General features: G+C 36.8%; 1 long non-coding RNA gene across 1 annotated transcript in view; it reads right to left on the bottom strand.

Annotated features, from left to right (window-relative positions):
* LOC311584944 overlaps positions 1-19,947 on the bottom strand; it is a 185,463-nt gene that overhangs the window by 65,163 nt on the left and 100,353 nt on the right. The window contains exon 4 of the long non-coding RNA XR_014775045.1: positions 13,411-13,622. This is a non-coding gene — a long non-coding RNA (uncharacterized lncRNA). The remainder of the gene's footprint in view (positions 1-13,410; positions 13,623-19,947) is intronic.

Genomic DNA, 19,947 nt, shown 5'->3' on the forward strand with positions numbered 1-19,947 from the left:
TCAGAAAACACAGGCATACCCTGAGGCTAACTTAATCTAAATAATCCCTTCACTGATACTGGCTTAGCATACTGGGTGATTCCAGGATTTGTGAAGTTCACCATCAACTCAAACCATTATTGGTAGGGTAATTCTTTGCTCAAAAGATTTAATAATAAATTCAGTGAAATTTGTATAGGTTAAGATGATATGATATGAGGGTAGAGAGGCCATAATGAGTGGGTTAGGCTAAACACATTCAGTAGGATTCTTGCTAAAAGCTGACATTAATAGAGTTAAACACAGAAGTTCAAAACTCAGAATCTAGCTGGAAAGAGAGTCAAAGGAGCCCTTGTAGGCTACAAGTTAAGGATATATTCTTTTTCAGTTAGAATAAGTTAGTGGTTTTTTTTTCTTTTTAAATTAGACTTGTAATTTTGAATTAGTGATAATATGTTAATATAGTGTATATATAAATATATAATATGTTCTCTCCTTTAAATGTCAGTGTTTTATATTTAATAAATGTATCATTGAAGGCAACAACAGGATTTTTAAAAGAACTTGATATAGTCATATAGAGATAAGAGTGTGGAAAGTATTCCGGTTTTCTTTAATCATTTTTTAAGGAGAAATATAAGAAAAACAAATCATATAAAAATGTGTACAAAGATATACTTGCTATTTATTTCTTAGCATAGTCTCAGTCCTGGTTAAAGTTAGTACTCATGAGTAAATAAGAAGCAGATTCATGCTTGAAGAGATAAGCTCCACGATTCTTGATAAACCGTGAGGCATTACAACATTCCATAAAAGAAGTAAGAAAATGAGTGTACAAAGTCAGTAAGTTACAAATTGATAACATAATTGTAACATGAACAGTTTTCCCTAGGAATAAATGTTTATTCCACAAAAGTCATGTTGATACAAAACAAAAAACAAAAAAACAGAAAACAAAAACTCAAAAAACAGAGTAAGCATACTTCAGCGTTAATACACTGAAATTTCTGTTTTCTTTTGCTATTCTAACTAAGTAATAATATAAAGATAATTATAGGTTTCCAGGTGTGAATTGTAGCTCAAAACTGGGGAGTACTGGAGCCATCACTGGTTGTAAACAGTTAATTACAGCGCTCTTAATTCACGCACAAGAAAGGACTGAAAAGAAAAATATCAACGGAGCACTGGGAATGACTTTACTAATCATGTGGGCCCTTTGGGCAAACAAAGTCTCAGAAGTGTACTATAGACAAAAAGACCATCAGAGTGTAACTTTATTAACTTACCACATAGAACATGGCAATGGGCACCGAGAGAGCTTCTTTGAACACAAAGCAACAAGGGAACATTCTTCAAGCAGAAGACAGGTGGCTTGCTATCTATTACCCAACTGCTTTCTCTCCAAAGGGGAAAAAATAATAACCTTTGTGGTTTTCTATCTTCCCATTAAAAAAAAAACATAGACATCAAACATACTAAGTTTTTTAAAGACCATGAATACTTATTTCTTTTACCTAATTCAAAATAGATACTAAAATCAAATTTTGAATAATTATTATATATATAACAAGTTCAATTAATTATGAAAGTACAATTTTATCTTTTGTTAAATCTTGTGTTAAATTTTTAAGGTTTCATTTATAGTTGCATATTGATAGTGTACATTTCCCATAAGTTCAGTACATAACATTATTATAAATTAACATGTTTAAATTGAATTCATATGTAACACTTTCTCTTCAGGAATGTATGAAGATTCATTATTTAATTGAACTTGTATTAATTTACAAAATGTGACTTAAACCAGAAGAAAACTTATTGAAGATATTAAATATGTCATAGGTATCATGTTTTACAAAATAAAATGTTAAGACTTAGTGAAGTTACAGAGTATGATGTAACTCGAGAATCTTAAAACTAATGATTATAAAAAATAATATTCCAAAAGATGCGTGCTATCAAAAATGAATATTACTGTGCTGGCTAATATTAATATCAACCTGACAGAACTTAGAGTCCATTTAAAAGAGAGACCCTCAATGAAGAAAATGTTCTCCTTATAAGGTCCTGTAGGCAAGTCTGTAGTACATTTTCTTGATTGACAATTGATGTGAGAGGGCCTGGCTCACTGTGGGTGGTACCATCCCTCAGGTAATAGTCCTGAAAGCTGTAAGGAAAACAGGCTGAGCGAGCCTTGAGAATCAAGCCAGTAACACTCTTCCATAACCTCTATGTCAGTTCCTGCCTCCATGTTCCTGTCTTAACTTCCTGCCCTAATTTCCTTTGATGATGGACTGTGATAGAAACCCCAACTAATACTGTTACTAAGTGAAGTAATGTGTCATTATTGAAAAAAGGTAACATTTTTATTGTCTAAACAGGATAATGTTATTACTAGATATCCAAATTCTCTTACAGCAAAAACATAGAAAATGAAACTAAATATTGTATACGTATTGAGAGACTTAACAGGGTGCTGTTCCTGTTGGTTCCCAAAATGTGTTCTGTTCCTGTTGATAATATAGTGCAAAAAAAATTACTCACTTTAGAAAACCCTAAAATTGTGCTTTCATGTCTTTCAGATAATTCACTTAGTTTGGTACAAAAAGAGGATAACTAAGAAACAACTTTCCTAGAATGATCAAACAGAAAAGCAGATTGTCTTAAATCAGAGATCAACAACTATGTCTGTAGCTGTGGACAGTTCATATTTCATTTAAAGAACTTGTAACATTTATTTGTAAATCATAAAAATCAAAAATTTAAATGCTCTTGAATGATTTCATTGAAGAAAGAAACCATTTTTTTTCTGCTACATAACCAAAGACTACAAGTTGGAACTTGTGACATTTCCAATCATTTAGGACAGTTCAGGATGTCATACATATATCTCCATAATGTCAGAATTTATTGGGCGGCAATAATTTCCCGACCTATACTATTTTCCTTGACTATAATTTGCCAAGTAGCCCCAATTTCCCTTAAGTGCTGGCCGCTGGTGAACACAGGTCCATTTCTATCGTAATCTTTAGCACTAGTTCTCAGATCACACACCACACACTGCACAGTAATTATATGTATCCATATGTGTTTATGGAGGCTGCAGAATAACTTTTAAAGGTGAGTTCAAGTGGCCTAACAGGAAGGAGAGTCAGAGACCTGATAGAGATGCAAAGATAGTCAGAGCAGTGCTTAGATCAGAGATTACGGAGGCCAGCTAGGAAACTGGAGGTAGGAAGAACTAACTACTAATAGAGGCACAGTGTCGAAAAGACTTCAGAGAATCAAGACCATGGACACAAGGCGCAGGGCCAAGTTCAGAGGACAAAGAGATTGACTGAGACACAGATCCATGGATGGCACATGTCACAAAAGGCAGATCAGCAGTGGGGTTGGAGTTGAGCTGAGTCAGGACCGCTCTGTCTATTGGCTTCTTGTCACACACACTGGTTCATGAGATGACAGATCAGTGTGTTAGTACCCATAGCATGTAAAGTGTCTTCTTTATACTGTCCATGCAACGTTAATGCACTCTTAACTATCTAACATATATATATATATATGTATATATATATATATATATATATATATATATATGGATATGGATATATGGATATATGAATATATATATCCTCGGGCTTGGCTTTTTTGATGATTTCATCTACCATATGCTTATTTAATCATAGCATACTTACTAAGTATATAGGTAGTAACTTTTTGCTTTTAAAGGTAAGTTATTTATCATTCTTTACTTCCTGAGTAGTACTAGACAGTGTTGGAATTCATTCGTTGTAGAGGTCATGGCCATCTGCAGTCCTTCCTTTCCTGCCCTCATAGCTGATTCTACACACAGACATTAGACTATCAGATTCTAAGACACTAGGGGCTACAGGGGGCATGTTCCATATGATAGATACACATTAACTAAATGAGTCCTTTCTCCCTACCTTCTGTATACCCTCAAGGTCACACATTACTTCCTGGAATGCAAGGCGATCTGCCTTCTCTCTTTTGCCAAGGAGATAAGATATAGGTTGTTTTGTAAGCAAGTACTATGGACTATGCATCAACCACATGTCATAGAGCCTCTACTTTCTCCTAAAACCTATAATAAGGGACTCCCAATCTGCCTTGGGCCTGCAGTGCCCACAGTCTATCCTTGTCTTCCTGTGTATCCAAAACAATGGGGCCTGAGTTCTCACCAGAGCTTCTGCCATGCTCTCATTCCATGGCATTATAAGTCTCCTAATAAATGGAAAATCCATATCATTGTGGATCTTAATCCTCAAATCTGAGACCTTTCAGATTGGTGGGAGTATCTCCATGAATAATCAGATGCAAATCTGCTTTTACACTCAAAATGGAGCTAAATGCTACATATAAAACAGTCTCTCAATGCAAGGCACTTACTAAAAGCAACTGTCTTATACAAGGCATAACTTTATCTGTAGACTAAACCATTTAAGTAGCATTAAAGGCCCATTGAGGGAAAGCTATCCTGGTGAAGAGCTTACATTCTAAGATACCCCAAACAAAGAATTGAGCTTGTCAATCACCTGGCCAAGTGGCTAAGCTGGTTCTTCTTAAGCCATGCTAAAGAGATAGGAGAAGTAATTATGCCTTTAATGAGGTATATGCTTTCCTCCCAAGAATCTCTGCCCTCTTAGCCGTTGCTTACCGTGTCCAGTAATTTAGAGTGTTAAGCATGCCTGCTTCCTTCATACATTCCTTACTAAGAAAAGAGTTACTTTTCCTTTGCTTCTTCTCATCTCTTTCTACACTTTTGGCTTCCGTACACTTTCTCTCAAGCACCCCCACACAATCATTCACCTTGTAGCTTCCTGCCCACAATATGATTGACCTCCATTGCTGGACATGCCAGGTTAAGTCAAGAATCGTGGCTTTCTCCCTTCCTCTTTTCCATCTTCTTCTTCCAGGCAGCTGCAGAGATTTACAGGCCACTTGCCCAACAGTGCTTGTAAACTTCATTCTTAAATTATTTTATTAATAAACCTACCAGCACCAAGATAAGACCCTTACGTCCTTGGTAATATGTAGTCTCCCAGGTGAGACTCCTCATAATTTGTTATAAATAAAACCTAATCAGGACACACATTTGTTTACTCAGATATACATTTTCCTATCAGTATAAGGAAATTGCTCTAGCCTCTCCTCAAATCCCCAGGCCTTGTGATTTCCAATGTAAGAATTTAGATAAGACCCACGGAGGTAGTGTAGAAGACAGACAGATTGGATTAGAGAATAGTATAAGTCAACTTCAAGGGTGAGAGTGGGTAATGGCCAAAAGGACCGTTATGAAGGAAAACACTATGACAGTGTAGGAATGGACAACGTTTTGTTGTTTTTGTGTTCTATTTTCTAAAATCTTTATACAACTTCATAAGTGGTGCTTGTTTATGTAGGTGATGGACAGGCCCTTGTGTGTGAGTGTGTGTGAGTGTGTGAGTGTGTGTGTGTGTGTGTGTGTGTGTGTGTGTGAGAGAGAGAGAGAGAGAGAGAGAGAGAGAGAGAGAGAGAGAGAGAGAGAGAGTTTCAAGACATGATTTCTCTGTATTAGGCCTGGCTGTAATGGAAACTCACTTTGCGGACCAAGCTAGCCTCTATTTCACAGAGATCTGTGTGCCTCTGCCTCCCAAGTGCTGGGATTAAAAGCCACATGCCAGGTGTCACCTCAACTCTTAAGGAAGGGAACAATAGTTGCCTTTGATACCATACCAGAGAACCTCCTACAAGGCAGAATCCTATAAACGTCCTATCCATTCAGAAAACCAGGCCTCTACTCACAGCTGGAAAAACAACTTAAGATCCCATTCACATAATCGTCCAAGAAAGAAAGTGTGAAAATAAACTCTATAAAAATACCTACAATTTACTGGGAGTAACACTCCCCCCATAGTGAGCCTCAGCACAGGTCTGCCTGGCACTCCACATTCGGATCTCTGTGTGTCCGATTCCAAGCTGTCCTTTTGCATGGGATTCTAGATTTCAATCCAGAGCCAGTCGTTGTGATGTTTTCTCCATGCTTTCCTGGAATATTTCAAATTGTTTTCCACTTGCAAAATGAGCGTGTACCAGGAGCACAGGAGGTGAGGCCCAAAGCCAATTATGAGGAAGTCCTTCTCACTCAATGATCTCCAGGGACTTCTAACTAGCTATCTAGAAGAAAGCATGCACAAAGGACTAAAGAGAGGGCTTTATGAGTACAATGCACTGCGGACCCCAAGCATCCATGTGGTCCAGCGGGGCACGATCACATGTGCCTGTAACCCCAGTGTTCTGTGGTCAGAGACCCAGGCTCACTGGAGCCCTCTGGCTAGCAGCCTAGTTCCACATTTCAGAACAAGGCCTTATCTCAGAATAAAAACAAACTAAAACAGTACATCCAATGTCTTCCTCTGGCCTCTGCACAGGGTTACACAGACACACACACACTCACACACACACACACTCACACACACACACACACACACACACACACACACACACACCACATACACACCTGCCAAAAAGTAGAATAAAACATTTAAAATTTGTATAAGGTTGCATATTAATTTGCTGAATTCCTAAACACTTTCTTTAAAGTATCTAAATGTATTCCATTATGAGTACAGCATCTAATTTTTTTTCTTGGAATTAATATGTAAATAGTATTCCAGGAAACATTTTTGGTTTAAAAAATATTTTTATCAACATCTTAATATTTTGAATGCCAGTTATGGGCATGTTACTGTAACATTTCTTAAGGAGTTTGTGTTCTGTAAAATACGTAATGTGTGTTTGTCTTTTATGCGGGTGTTTAAAATATGCACATAATTTCACAAGTGCAAGCCTGATTTGCTGTGAGGTTTTGGCTCTAAATACTAGCGATGACTGCACCTCTAAGATGTTGAATATTTTTCTGAAAGATACTGTCATAAGATCATGAAACTTTCAAGTAAACAATAAGATATACCTTACAGTCTGAGAGACAACTGCATTTTTTTTTCCGTTACACAGAAATCTACAGGCAATGCTTTTTGCCAAATGCTATTTCAACACTGCAGCCTTGGCGGAAAAACCTACTTAAATCTGTTCTACTCTTTTCAGATCACATCAATGAAATTCAAACATCCATAGCTAAGGCAAAAAAAAAAGTACAAATTTGCATGCATTTATATATGTATGCAAATGCATATATATACATATATATCATATAGATATAAAACATTTAAAGCATGCATTCTACTGTAATAGTAAATGGACTTTTTAATGATTTATTCAGTAAGAAGAGAAAGGTTCCTAGCAGAAATCCCACAGATTTCAATGAATGAATGTGCAATAATAAAATTACTCAAGCTCAGGTATTGCTTTTTTCATATTTTTAGGAGCTGCCATTCTTCTATGAGAGCACATCCATTCATCCTGTCACCTAATTATCATCATGGCAATTTATGAGAGACAAAATAGCCTGAGTGGGAATGAAAGATAACATGTTTTGTCCATAGAAATAATCATATCCTTTTGCCTTCTTCTTCAGACTCATCCATCACATCACTTTTATTAACTCTTCTCTGAAACTCAAACTGAAGTCCCACTCTCCCTGCTCTGAATATGAATAAAATCTGCTTTCTGTGCAAAGGAATAAGTCATGTGAATATCTGAGTATTGGAAGTGTATGGCTCTTTTCCTTTGGAATATTTTTTAAGATTTTGTTTTCATATGCATAAAGAGCAAAATACTCATTTTATGTTCATTTTAATTCAGTGTGTATGTTGTTGCACTCCTACAGTGTTTTTTCTTAAAAAATAATAAAACTGCAGTATAAAAATGCAGATTCAACTGCTATAGTAAATCTGACCAGAACTGTGTCCCAGTTAGTGCTCAGCCATTGCCATGACAACTGTCTCTCTCACACAAATTAATGAATAACCTTATCAAATAAAGTTATGAAACATTGCTGTGGTAAGGATTGGGAAGTTTAGTATCAGTGCATTTTATAATTTATAAAAGACCCTGAAGAGATGGTTATTAAAGCCCACCATTAACATCTCTACGTTTGAAACTTTAGGATTTTTCAAACTGATTAAATGCCATATTTACTACTGAAAATAGCTCAAATATAAAATAAGATTAACATATTATAAATAGCTTATAGCAGAGACAGCTGTGTATATACTTTATATATTGGGCTCCCACACTATGTATATAGAATTTCAGGGTTAAAAAAAAAATCTAGTCCATTGTAAACCCTACCTGAAGAGAGTCCTCTGAGTGCCCACATAAACACTGCTCAGTCTACAAACATTTATTGACTCCATTTGTGCACCAATCACTGTGCTGAAATACTAAGGACATGGTGATGAAAGACATCTCAGACCTCTAAGAACTAGAAAGGTGCAGTGCACTGGGGAACACAGCCAAGAAAATCAATTACATGTTAATACTGTTGTAAAGGAGGATGATGGATGCAGTGGGAGTGAAGAGAAGGAGCCATAGCCTGACCTGAGGAGGGCAGGAAGTGCCTTGCCCAGAGGCTGGCATCCGAGCTCATGATGACTCCAGTGAAGGAAGGGATTCTGAGAAGCAGAAAGTGTCCGTTGTGCACTGACAAATCTGAGGCACTGAAAATACATGCGCAAAAAGAAAATATGCTCCTAGAAGTTCAGCATGGCTGGAGAAGAAGTTGGTGATTTCCAACAACTGACAATTCTTTTAATCATTTAATAGTATTTATATGCTCATATATGATTCCTATATGGATAATATAGTTCATGTAAAATGTACTAATTTTAATGACTATTTCCATCAATATCAACATTTCTACATGTTTCCATTGTTATTTTAATGCAGCTACAAAGTCATTAAGGGTAGGCAGTTTTATGTCTGTTCTTTTAAACTTGATATTATATTTTCATGTATTTTAAAACATACTTGGCTCTTCTTAAACTTTTCATGATTTTAAAATAGACAATCAAAAAGTAGGTGAAAGTGTGTTTACTTGTTCCCCTAATAGTTGACAGTTCCGATTGATTTTACATTTATTTTTAATTTTTAATTATATTTATGGGTGTGAGTTTTGGTATGTGCACATGACCCATCTCCCCTATTCAGTTTGTGTATTTTTAAAGACTAGAAAAATGTCAATATGCACATATATATAATGTATTCTCTGATTATCTGTATTTTGAGAAGATAGAGATGAAATGTTTGTGTGAGATTTTAATATTTACTTCCAATCTGCCTTCCAGAAAAAAATATGGTCTTAAGAATAGTGTGTTTGATACCCATGTTTGAGTATCTCTATTATCAAACCTGAAACTTTAGGATTACTTGATGTTATTTTGTGTTGGACTAACTTTGCATTTTGGATATGCAATGTAAATCTAAAGGCTTTGGTCTTATTTATGTTCACTATGAATCCTATTACAGCACGTTATAATTTCTTTTCCTGTCGCTGTGATCAAAATTCTCTGGAAAAAAAGCAATTTACAAATTCAATGCAATCCCTATCAAAATACCTACAAAATATTTTGAAGATATTGAAAAATCAATTCTCAAATTCATATGGAGAAATAAAAAGCTCAGAATAGCAAAAACAATCCTATATAATAAAAGATCCTCCAGAGGAATCTCCATACCTGATCTCAAGCTGTACTACAGAGCAACAGTAATTAAAACAGCATGGTACTGGCAAAGTAATAGGCTGGTGGATCAATGGAATCGAATTGAAGACCCAGAGATGAATCCACACACATTTGCTCACTTGATTTTTGACAAAAAAGCCAAATCTATTCAATGGAAAAATGATAGCATCTTCAACAAATGGTGCTGGTCTAACTGGATGTCTACATGTAGCAAAATGCAATTAGACCATGCACAAAACTCAAGTCCAAGTGGATTAAAGACCTCAACTTAAAACCAGAGACATTAACTCAGTTAGAGGAAAAAGTGGGGAAGAGCCTGAGACACATAGGCACAGGAAACAACTTCCTGAACAGTACACCAACAGCCCAGGCCTTAATGTCAACAATTAATAAATGGGACCTCATGAGGCTGAGAAGCTTCTGTAAGGCAGGAGACACTGTCAAGGGAAAAAAGCGACAGCCTACAGACTGGGAAAAGATCTTCACCAACCCTTCATCTGACAAAGGTTTAATATCCAAAATATATAAAGAACTCAAGAAATTAAACACCACAAAACCAAACAACCCAATTGCGAAATGGGGCTTAGAACTAAACAGAGAATTCTCAACAGAGGAATATCAAATGGCCGAGAAACACTTAAAGAAATGCTCATCCTCGTTAGGCATCAGAGAAATGCAAATCAAAACGACACTGAGATTCCACCTTACACCCATCTGAATGGCTAAGATCAAAAACTCAAATGACACCACATGTTGGCGAGGATGTGGGGAGAGAGGAACACTCCTTCACTGCTGGTGGGAATGCAAACTAGTACAACCGCTTTGGAAAGCTATCTGGCGTTTTCTCAGAAAAATGGGAATAGGGCTTCCTCAAGACCCAGCTATCCCACTCCTTGGAACATACCCAGAAAATGCTCTAACACACAACAGGGACATATGCTAAACCATGTTCATAGCTGCTTTATACACAATAGCCAGAACATGGAAACAGCCTAAGTGTCCCTCAGTAGAAGAATGGACTAAGAAACTGTGGTACATTTACACTATGGAGTATTACTCAGCTATTAAAAACAAGGAATTCCTGAAATTTGTGGACTAATGGACTGACCTAGAAATTATCATAATGAGTGAGTTCACCCAGAAGCAAAAAGAGACAAATGGTATATACTCACTTATATCAAAACACTAGTCCAAGGGATACGTCCCATGAAAAACTTTACTTACCAAGAAAGTGGGTCAGAAGAGAGGACATCCTATTGAGACTTTAGGTGAGAGTAGCATGGAAGAATGAGGAAATAATAGGACGCACAGTGTCCTGGAAACCTACAAGAAGAACTTTATGACAGGCAGATCTGGGTCCTGGGGTCCTCCCCAAACTAAAGCACCAGCCAAGGAGAAATAGGCAGTACACTTCGAACCCCTACCAAGACCTAGCCAACAAACACGATATTCTCCACCGTTGAGTGGAGAGTGAGATCTGATTCTCACATGAACTCTGGTGTCCCTTTTCTGACCATATCTCCTGGATGGGGAGGCCTGGTGGCACTCGGAGGAAGGATAGCAAGTTACCAAGAAGAGACTCAATAATCTTAGAGCATATATAGGAGAAGGAGGTCTCCCTCAATCACAGACATAGGGGAGGGGAGAAGGGGGGAAGTGGGAGGGAGGGAAGAATGGGAGGAAACAGGGGAAGGGCTAACAATCAAGATGTAATATGAATAAATTAATAAAAATTAAAAAAAATCTCTGGAAAAAGTCTATCAAAGGTAAAAAGGAGTTACTTTTGCCTAAGGAATAGATGGGGAAGTCTACAGGTGATAGGAGAAACGCAAACAGCTGGTCACATCATATGCACAATCAAGGAGCAGAAAGTGAAGGGCCCTGCTGCTCAGTTTCTTCTTTTTTCCCATATAAACCGGGATCCTGTCTGGCGAATGGTGCCCTCCACAGCCGGTGAATGTCCCCACTTCAGTCAATGTAAGCAAGAAAACTCTCCATGGGCATGGCCAGAGTCCCATCTTAAAGGTAATTCTAGACTCTATCAAGCTTACAATTAACACTAATCACCAAAGCGTGTGGTTCTAGAACATTTCAAAATTTAAAGCATAAGATTTAAAACAACAAGGACCCTAAGGCGGGATAGGTTTTATCTGTAGGAACACTCTTTACCATGAGATAGTCTATAAGCTCTAGTAAAAAAAAAAGGGTCACAAAAATAAATAAATAAATAAAATACGGGAAATCAAATCCACTTTGTTCCTTAACTTTCTCTCACACAATTTTTATTATGCTAAGACTGAAACTACATATATTAAACTCCCCTTGGAACTCTGAGTGTTTCTTAACATTTTGAAGAACATTGACTTAGTGTGTAAACGAACATGCCTGTAAGCCTAGAACTGGGAAACAAAGGCAGGAAAGTCACAGCAAGTGCAAGGCCAGTCTCATTTACATAGAAAGTTCCAGGCATGTCAGTCATACAGAGCCTGAAACGTTGTATGAATGGTTTCAAACACAGACCTAAATAAAGGTGGGAATGGGGAGAGAAAAAAAATATAATGAAAACCCTAAACCTCGAGATTAAATAGTCATTGGAAAGGCAGGAACCAATAATATTCTCATCTAGAAAACTTTGAGAGAGCATCAAAATGTTTTATGTCAAAAATATAGTCTAAACCAGCAGGCAACCAATAAATCTGTGCCACTATTGGCTACAAACCAAGCTGGGAGATAGCTCAGGAGGTAAAGTGTTTCTTCCTAAGTATGAGCACCCAAGTTCAAAGCAGAAGACCAAAGAGGTGGTCCGCACTTGGAATCCAGTGATAGGAAGGTGGAGACAGGGAGGTTCCTGAGGCTCACTGACCAGCCAGACTTGCCTACTTCGTGAGTTTCAGACCCATGAGAGCCTCTTTCCAAACACAAAAGGCAAATGTCACCTTTTGAAATGATACTTAACGTTGTCTGTCCTCTGGTCTCTGAGCCTACACACACTTACAGGCAAACCAATACACACATGTGCATCCCTCAACAAAACATGCACACACATGTGTCCCAACTTATACAAACTTGCATGCACATATCTACATGCACAAATGTAAAATATTTTAATTTCTTTTAAAATGTTCTCAAGCAGAGAGCAAAGCCCTCACATGCTTGACTAATACAGAAGACGTTATAGAACATTTATATAATTGCAGTAAGTATAAGTGAGGGTTTCATAAGCCCTATAGGAATAATTTTAAGTGCATATGCCTGAATACCATGAATTTAGCATTTGCTCAAAGGGAACTCTGACGTTTCCATGGCTACAAGGAATATTTCTTGTCCATCTGAAATCCACCACAAGCCCTGTTTTACCTGCCATTCTACCATCAGAAACACAGGTATTCAAAGTTACAGAAAAAAAACCCACACATGATAGGAGAGACAGACTGTTTCACACTTATGTCAACTGAAAGTAACATGTTATTTCTGCTTATAGTTCATTAACCAGAATTAGATTGAAGACTCAACAAAGGGCAATGTCAGAGAACAGTAGTGGATAACACCTGCTTCTGCCGTGTATCCTAGATAAAGGGTTTGTGGTGGAGTCATCTGTAATATACAGAAGTGATACGACAATCAGATCTCTACCATAAAATGTTTTCCAAGTGAGTTTTCATCCTAACATTAGATAAGGCTGGAAAGAAGAGACTTAAGACACAATCCTACTCAGAAATTCGCTAAAATTTATAATAAAGTTAATAAGCAATGATAAATAAGTCAATAATTTAACGATTGTTCTTACCAGATCAAAGTTGAAAGTGTGGCTGTTAAAGGTGGAGACAGTGGACTTTGTAAAGAAAGCAGCATATGGATTTCCCCATAAAGGATAGCATGTCTGACAAGATAAAGGAGAGATGAGCCAGGAAAAGGAGCAGAGGGGATGATAATGGCAGCCTCACTTGAGGAAATGGGTTAAATTTGTGTGCAGAGTATATTTCCTCAGGAGTAGAGGACCTGGGGGAAAAACACAAAGAGGAACATGAAATTGATACAGTAAAAAGTGGGAAACATTTAAAACTGTTTGGGCAAAATGCTGAGATATGTTTAAGATTTATACTAAACTTATTTTCACAAGAATGTGAATTCGTGAACACAGTAAAACACAATGTAAAATTAGGCATCAAGGAATAAAACCAAACAGGCTGCGTGAAGAATTTAATGGACTTAATGAATCTAATAAAACAGACGGAGGAGATGTTGGGCTACACACTACTTGAAACAACAGCTGGGCAGTGATTACTTGGCTGTGCTGTGGATTTCACTCTTAATTTTCTTCAAGTGGAGAATAGATTAGGTCAAATAATTTTACTGGTTAGGACAAAGGAAAATAACATCCACCCATACAATCATGGGCTATGTTAAGTGTAGTCTTTGACGGAGATGCAGGAGCTACTAGCCCCCAAGGTAATTCAAGATGGAGCCAGGAGGAGATGGGAGAGTTGGAAAGGCGCAATGAGGATACTTGTAACATTCTTGGCAACTAACTCCCATAAAACAAAAATAAAAGGTACAGTGATCCAACTGTGATAGAACGTGCCTTTGTTGACACACTGGCTGAAACCACTAGCATTATCAAATACCATACTCATTACCAAAGACATTTGTGGGTAGAGTTTTTATAAAGGAAAAATTATATGTACATCATATATATATATATAATTTAACCTCAGTGCCATTAACCTAGAACCCCAATACTTCCACAGATATGCAGTTCCCCCTTTTCTTTCAACTCATCTTTTTCACATCTGCCAAAGAACACAGCATTCATGTTCCTGGGAGTTCACACATGCTAACAGAGATTACTTGGTCATAATAACAGAGCTTCCATGAATAATTTAACTACGATAGCTAATTGTTTGGGAAACACTCAAACTTCATTCAGAAAACCACACAGTCCTACAACTGCAAGAAACCCTTGGCCATTACTCATTAGGGCCTCTGCTCATGTGAAGCTACATCTAAATCACTGTAATGACCACTATTGGAAAGTCTTTTGGAACAGAAAATGGCACTTTCTCTGATTGATAGTTGCCCTTAGACACCATAAAATATAACCGCTTGCAGATTGTAATTTTTGCTTAAAAATGATAAGGAAAAGCATGTAATCAATAATATAGAAAATGCGAACTAAAAAAAAAAATAGAGTGAAAAAAATGAAAAGCAAAACAGTGCATTTCTGACACTTCTTAAATTTTTTTTTATATTTGTTCACTTTACATCCCAATTGTAACCCCCTTCCCCATTGCCTCCCGATCCCACCCTCCCGTCCTCATACCTTCTCCTTCCCTCCCCTAGTCTTCAGAAAGGGGGAGCCCTCATGCTCTCAGCCTATCAAATCTCATCTGGACTACCTGTATCCTCTTCCTCTGTGGCCTGGCAAGGTTGCTCCGCCAGGGGGGAAGTGATCAATGTGTTGGGGCCAGGGTCTGGGTCAGAAGTAGCCCCTACTCTCCCTAATACGGGTCCCACAAGGAGACTGTGCTGCCTATCTACTACATCTGAGCAGAGGATGTAGGTCCATACTATGCATGGTCCTTAGTAGGTGGATTGTTTCTGCAGCAGCACCACCATCCCCTGTGCCCCCAGGCCTGGATTTGATGGCTAACACTCGTTCTTAAAGCTCACAACATTCATTTATTTCTCAGACAACTTAAACAGTGTGTGTATCCTTGGGGGACTACCAAAGTCAATCAAGCTGTTTTATAAAAGGATGCTACTGCCAGGTGTTAGTGGTGCACTCCTCTAATCCCAGCACATGGGACATGCAGGCTGGAGAATCAGTAAGCAGCCTTGGCAACCTAACAAGTTCAGGTGGGACCTTGCCTTAAATCAAACCCTAAGAAGACAGAACAAAACTCAGGAGCCGGCTAGTAGGAAAGACATATCCTGTTACTTCATTTCAGTCAGGAATAATAGGTGGCTTGATCTCATTTAATACTACCTCCCATTTCATAGAGGAAAACAAAAACTGAACAATTGACTAATTGCAACGAAATATCACTACAGCAAACCACTGCCTTCCCAGCTATTGTAGGGTCCTTCATTCCTTCTGCGAGTTCATTAAGTCAGCACTGCTCAGACACTAATTCTTCTGACTCTTTCATCACAGCAAAGACCCAGTGTTCTTCCTCTAGGACCCTGGCCTCCAGAATAGGCATCTCAGAACTAGTAAACTGAGAGATGTAACACCTATAAGTCTTGCCACATCAATGCATGGTTTTTTGTTTTTTTTGTTTTTTTTTTTGCCATTTCAAAATGACACTCACCCATGAAATAAACAAGAGAATGCCAGGTCTACGGAAGTTATGACCAAAAGTCCTACTTCCTGTCAATAACATTGAGCTTAATCTGGGGGGCGGTGAGAATCCTCAATCCATTGATTTATTTGGAGAGTCTATCTATGTTAAAAAAAAAAAAATAAGGTGTCAAAAAAGAAGTGGCTTTTTCTAGTACTCTTCCTCTCTCCTTCTCTTCCTCGTTCCCTCCCTCTATCCTTTCCTCCCTCCTTCTGTTCTTTTCACTTCTTGATTGTCTGTTTCATGTGTTCAGCAGCTTTGCTCATGTATGTGTGTGTGTGTGTGTCTGTGTGTGTGTGTGTGTGTGTGTGTTCATATGTATGCATGTGACAGCTCATGTGGAGGCTAAAGGATAGCCTCAGCTGTCAGTTCTCACCTCCTCCCCTGTTCTAGGTAGGCTCTTTTGTTTGCTACAGAGTATGCCCACCTAATGGGTCCACGAGTTTAGGAAGGATTCTCTCTAGTACCAAACTTTTATCGCATCATTGGGATGCTGGGATTACAGATACACGCTAGCATGTGCAACTCTTCCATAAATTCTGGAACCTAGAATTATGCTCCTCTCATTTGCGTAGCCATCTCTCTAACTCAGTTTTGTGTGTTTACTTAATCTTCAAGAGAGGCAAAGTGGAAATGTGTGCTAAAAAGATCACTCAGTGAAACATTTGGCTTATTGTAAAACTTTTAACAAAGGCCGACTAACGTATGCAGGAATATGTAGAAACATCATCTTTATGTGCTCTTATTCAATAATTCATATAGTCAAAGTGAGATATTGTTGAAAATAATGTTAATGAGCATTAAACATTTTGAATCATCTCTACTTCCTTTGAATGTGGATAATAGGTTTTTTTTGAAGGAATCACATCTGTAATTTTCTAAAAGTTAAAGTCACCTATTTCCACTTCCTAAGTATTATAACATAAAAGGTTTATTAAAATACTTTTAGTAGGCAAATGACTTATTCAAAAATAAAGTTTCATATCTTAAATTGACTTTCTATCTCTAATTTATAAACTGATAAAAAAATATACTTTAATGTCATGATTCTTTAACAATCCATATAAAATGTAGTGATTTTCAATGGCTTACCAATGGCCAATATTATATCACTTTTGATGACAACCCAAAATTTAGAAGTCTTGGCATATTAATGCAGAACAAGGTAAACATATAAGTAGTTTAGAATTGTTAATGAGAGTTTCACCCTTCTAATCTCGCAGTTCTGACATGATGTTGTAATGTATCATTACAAACATAATATATCATTATCAAAAAGCAGACTTGTTGGAACTCAAGTTCAATGCTCAACAATTATGGTGGGAAATAGTTTGTTAATCTCATAAAAAGATTAACTCTTCAGTTCAATCATTCTAAAATAAGTTCATGTGTAGAAATTATGTTTATGCATTTATGAGAATTCTAATACATATTTACTATATAGAATCTATATACAGTTTTAATTATTGTTTGATTTTAGTCTGTGTAAATATATCTTGACTATGAATATATCGTGGGTGATATTTAGATTTAAACTCTTAACAAATGAAGACTGAACACTCTGCATATTATAGTATATGCTTGATATAGACAAAGAAATGGTGCTTGAGAACTGTGACCTATGATGCTCAGATCAATACAACTTGTGTATTTTCTCACCATTCATTTGCCCAAACACCCCTGTTTCTATTCCCTGTATTTTCAAGAATAACATAGACACATGTTTAAGACAATTATTAAAGCAAATTAAAGCAAAGAGAAGTAGTGAATCTATCAATATCATTTCTACAAATAGGCTCTACTATATTTCATATTCTGATAAAAACTGTTCTTTTCAGTTCAATTTTCTTCTCTTTGCCAGCCCCTATCAACATAATGAGTCTAATAAAACCTGGCATTTAGACACAGAATGTACATTACATGGAAGGTAACTGATGAGCCTGATCAGGTGTTTTACAATTGCAAGGGTAAATTTATCGATAAAACTGTGTATGAACTAATCTGACTTGTGCCGCCAGCATCTGACTATGTCACTTTTCTTACCAGGTACCTGTTTGTACTACTCCTTAAGGTACAATGAGACAAATTATGTCTGTTACATTAAAACAATGGGCATTGGTTAGAAGGCTTAGAAAAATTCGTTTCTACAAACTTAGAAACAGTTTATTTCAAATGTACTGTTCTAACCTCCAAAACATTTTTCTTATAAATGCTTCTTCAATAATGTCTGCACCAAAATGTACTTATTGTGCCATCTTCAGGACATTTTTGGAACACAGCTACACAAAGTAAGTTGAAGATGCTATCCTTGATGGAGAATTAAAATTATTATGGGGAGGTTTTGAATATGCATATTGACTTGCAGTGATAAAATGTGGGGTTGGCAAGATGGCACAGCAGGTAAAGGGTTTGCTGCCAAGCCTGACAACCTGAGTTAGATTCCTAGTGTGCCATGAAAGGAGAGAACTAATTCCCACCAGCTGCTCTCTGACCTTCACACACACACACACACACACATATACACATGCACACACACACACACACACACACACACACACACACACACACCAGAGGGAGAAAGAGAGAATTTTAAAATTAAAAATTCCATGTATCAAGATTATCCAAAATTTTATCAACAGATTTATCAAAAGCATATATGTTTGCATATACACACATTTTTTTAAAATCTTTATAGTTTTGGGGTACTTGTGTATTATTGTCTTTAGTGTTTATTATAGTTTAGTGACTTAGTTATATCAAAAACAAGTACATTACTATAGAAAAGGAGAAAACTCTCATTTAAAAATCATAAATGGATTTGTCTGACATTTCAAAGTTATTAATTTATATAGCTATGATTCAAGCCTATATCTTTATCTTACAAATAAATAGTCATTTCTAGTGAGTTATTCTTTCATTACAATAAAGGAAAAGATTATATGTACTCTGTATTTATTCTTGTTCAGTATTTTTTAAAAGCATATGTAGTGAAAGTTGTAATAATTTCAGGTTATAAAAATCATATATTAGAGATTCAAACATCTAAATAATATTTTGAAATTTCTAACATTTATTTAACTAAATATCTACAGTGAACGTAGGAGATATATCGCTAATAGTAAAATATAGAATCTTACAAACAGTGTACTTGTGAGTAAAATACACAAGGAATTGTCCACCTGATAAAACCATCAACACCCAAATTAAAAAAAAATGTACTGTGCTTGCAGGTCTAAAATATCTACATGGTACAGAAGGCACTTTAGTCATCTGTGGTTACCATCTATCCTGGTGTGCCTACTAGGATCGCATCTTCTCATGTTCAAGTGGACAGTCACTTGGACAATAAACACATTGTCTGATGATAGTGCATAAAGCACAGTGGTACACCTTATCTACTGATGCTGATTTCAACCTGAACATGCAGTGACAGTGAGGCATAACAGCCATCGTAAAATGGTTCAGTTCCTCAGTGATGATAGTGAATTCCACATGCTTCCCAGGATGCTGCTCAGTTTTACAGTCAGAAGACATATCTTCTGATTCGAGCTTTTCTTTTATGATTCATTTCTTTATAAACAGATAATCTATAAAGGCACATAAGCCTATATTTATGACTATACATACATGTATATATATTCATATGCCGATGACAGCATCTCCTCGAAAAATCCTATGGGTATCAATTAGAGTCATCTGGTGCTTACCAGTTGGAACTGCCCAGTACTGGACTTCATAGATGACTTCAGCAGTGATCACCAAGTCTCAAGCTCAGAGGTATGCTTTGAGTGTGAAATATTCAACAAGCTATTTTACTGAGAAGATTTTAAGTGACAAAGACATCTTCTTTACAAGAATAGAAATATTTATGTAGTTTAATCTAATTTACCAGGCTTTAAAGATGAACAAGTCGCAAAATTAAGCCATGGGACCACAGGTTCCTCTAACATGAAGGCAAACCTAAAACTCAATTAGTTGCTAAC

The sequence above is a fragment of the Acomys minous genome, assembly GCF_964271855.1.
Source record: "Acomys minous genome assembly, chromosome: 15".
Lineage (NCBI taxonomy): Eukaryota > Metazoa > Chordata > Mammalia > Rodentia > Muridae > Acomys > Acomys minous.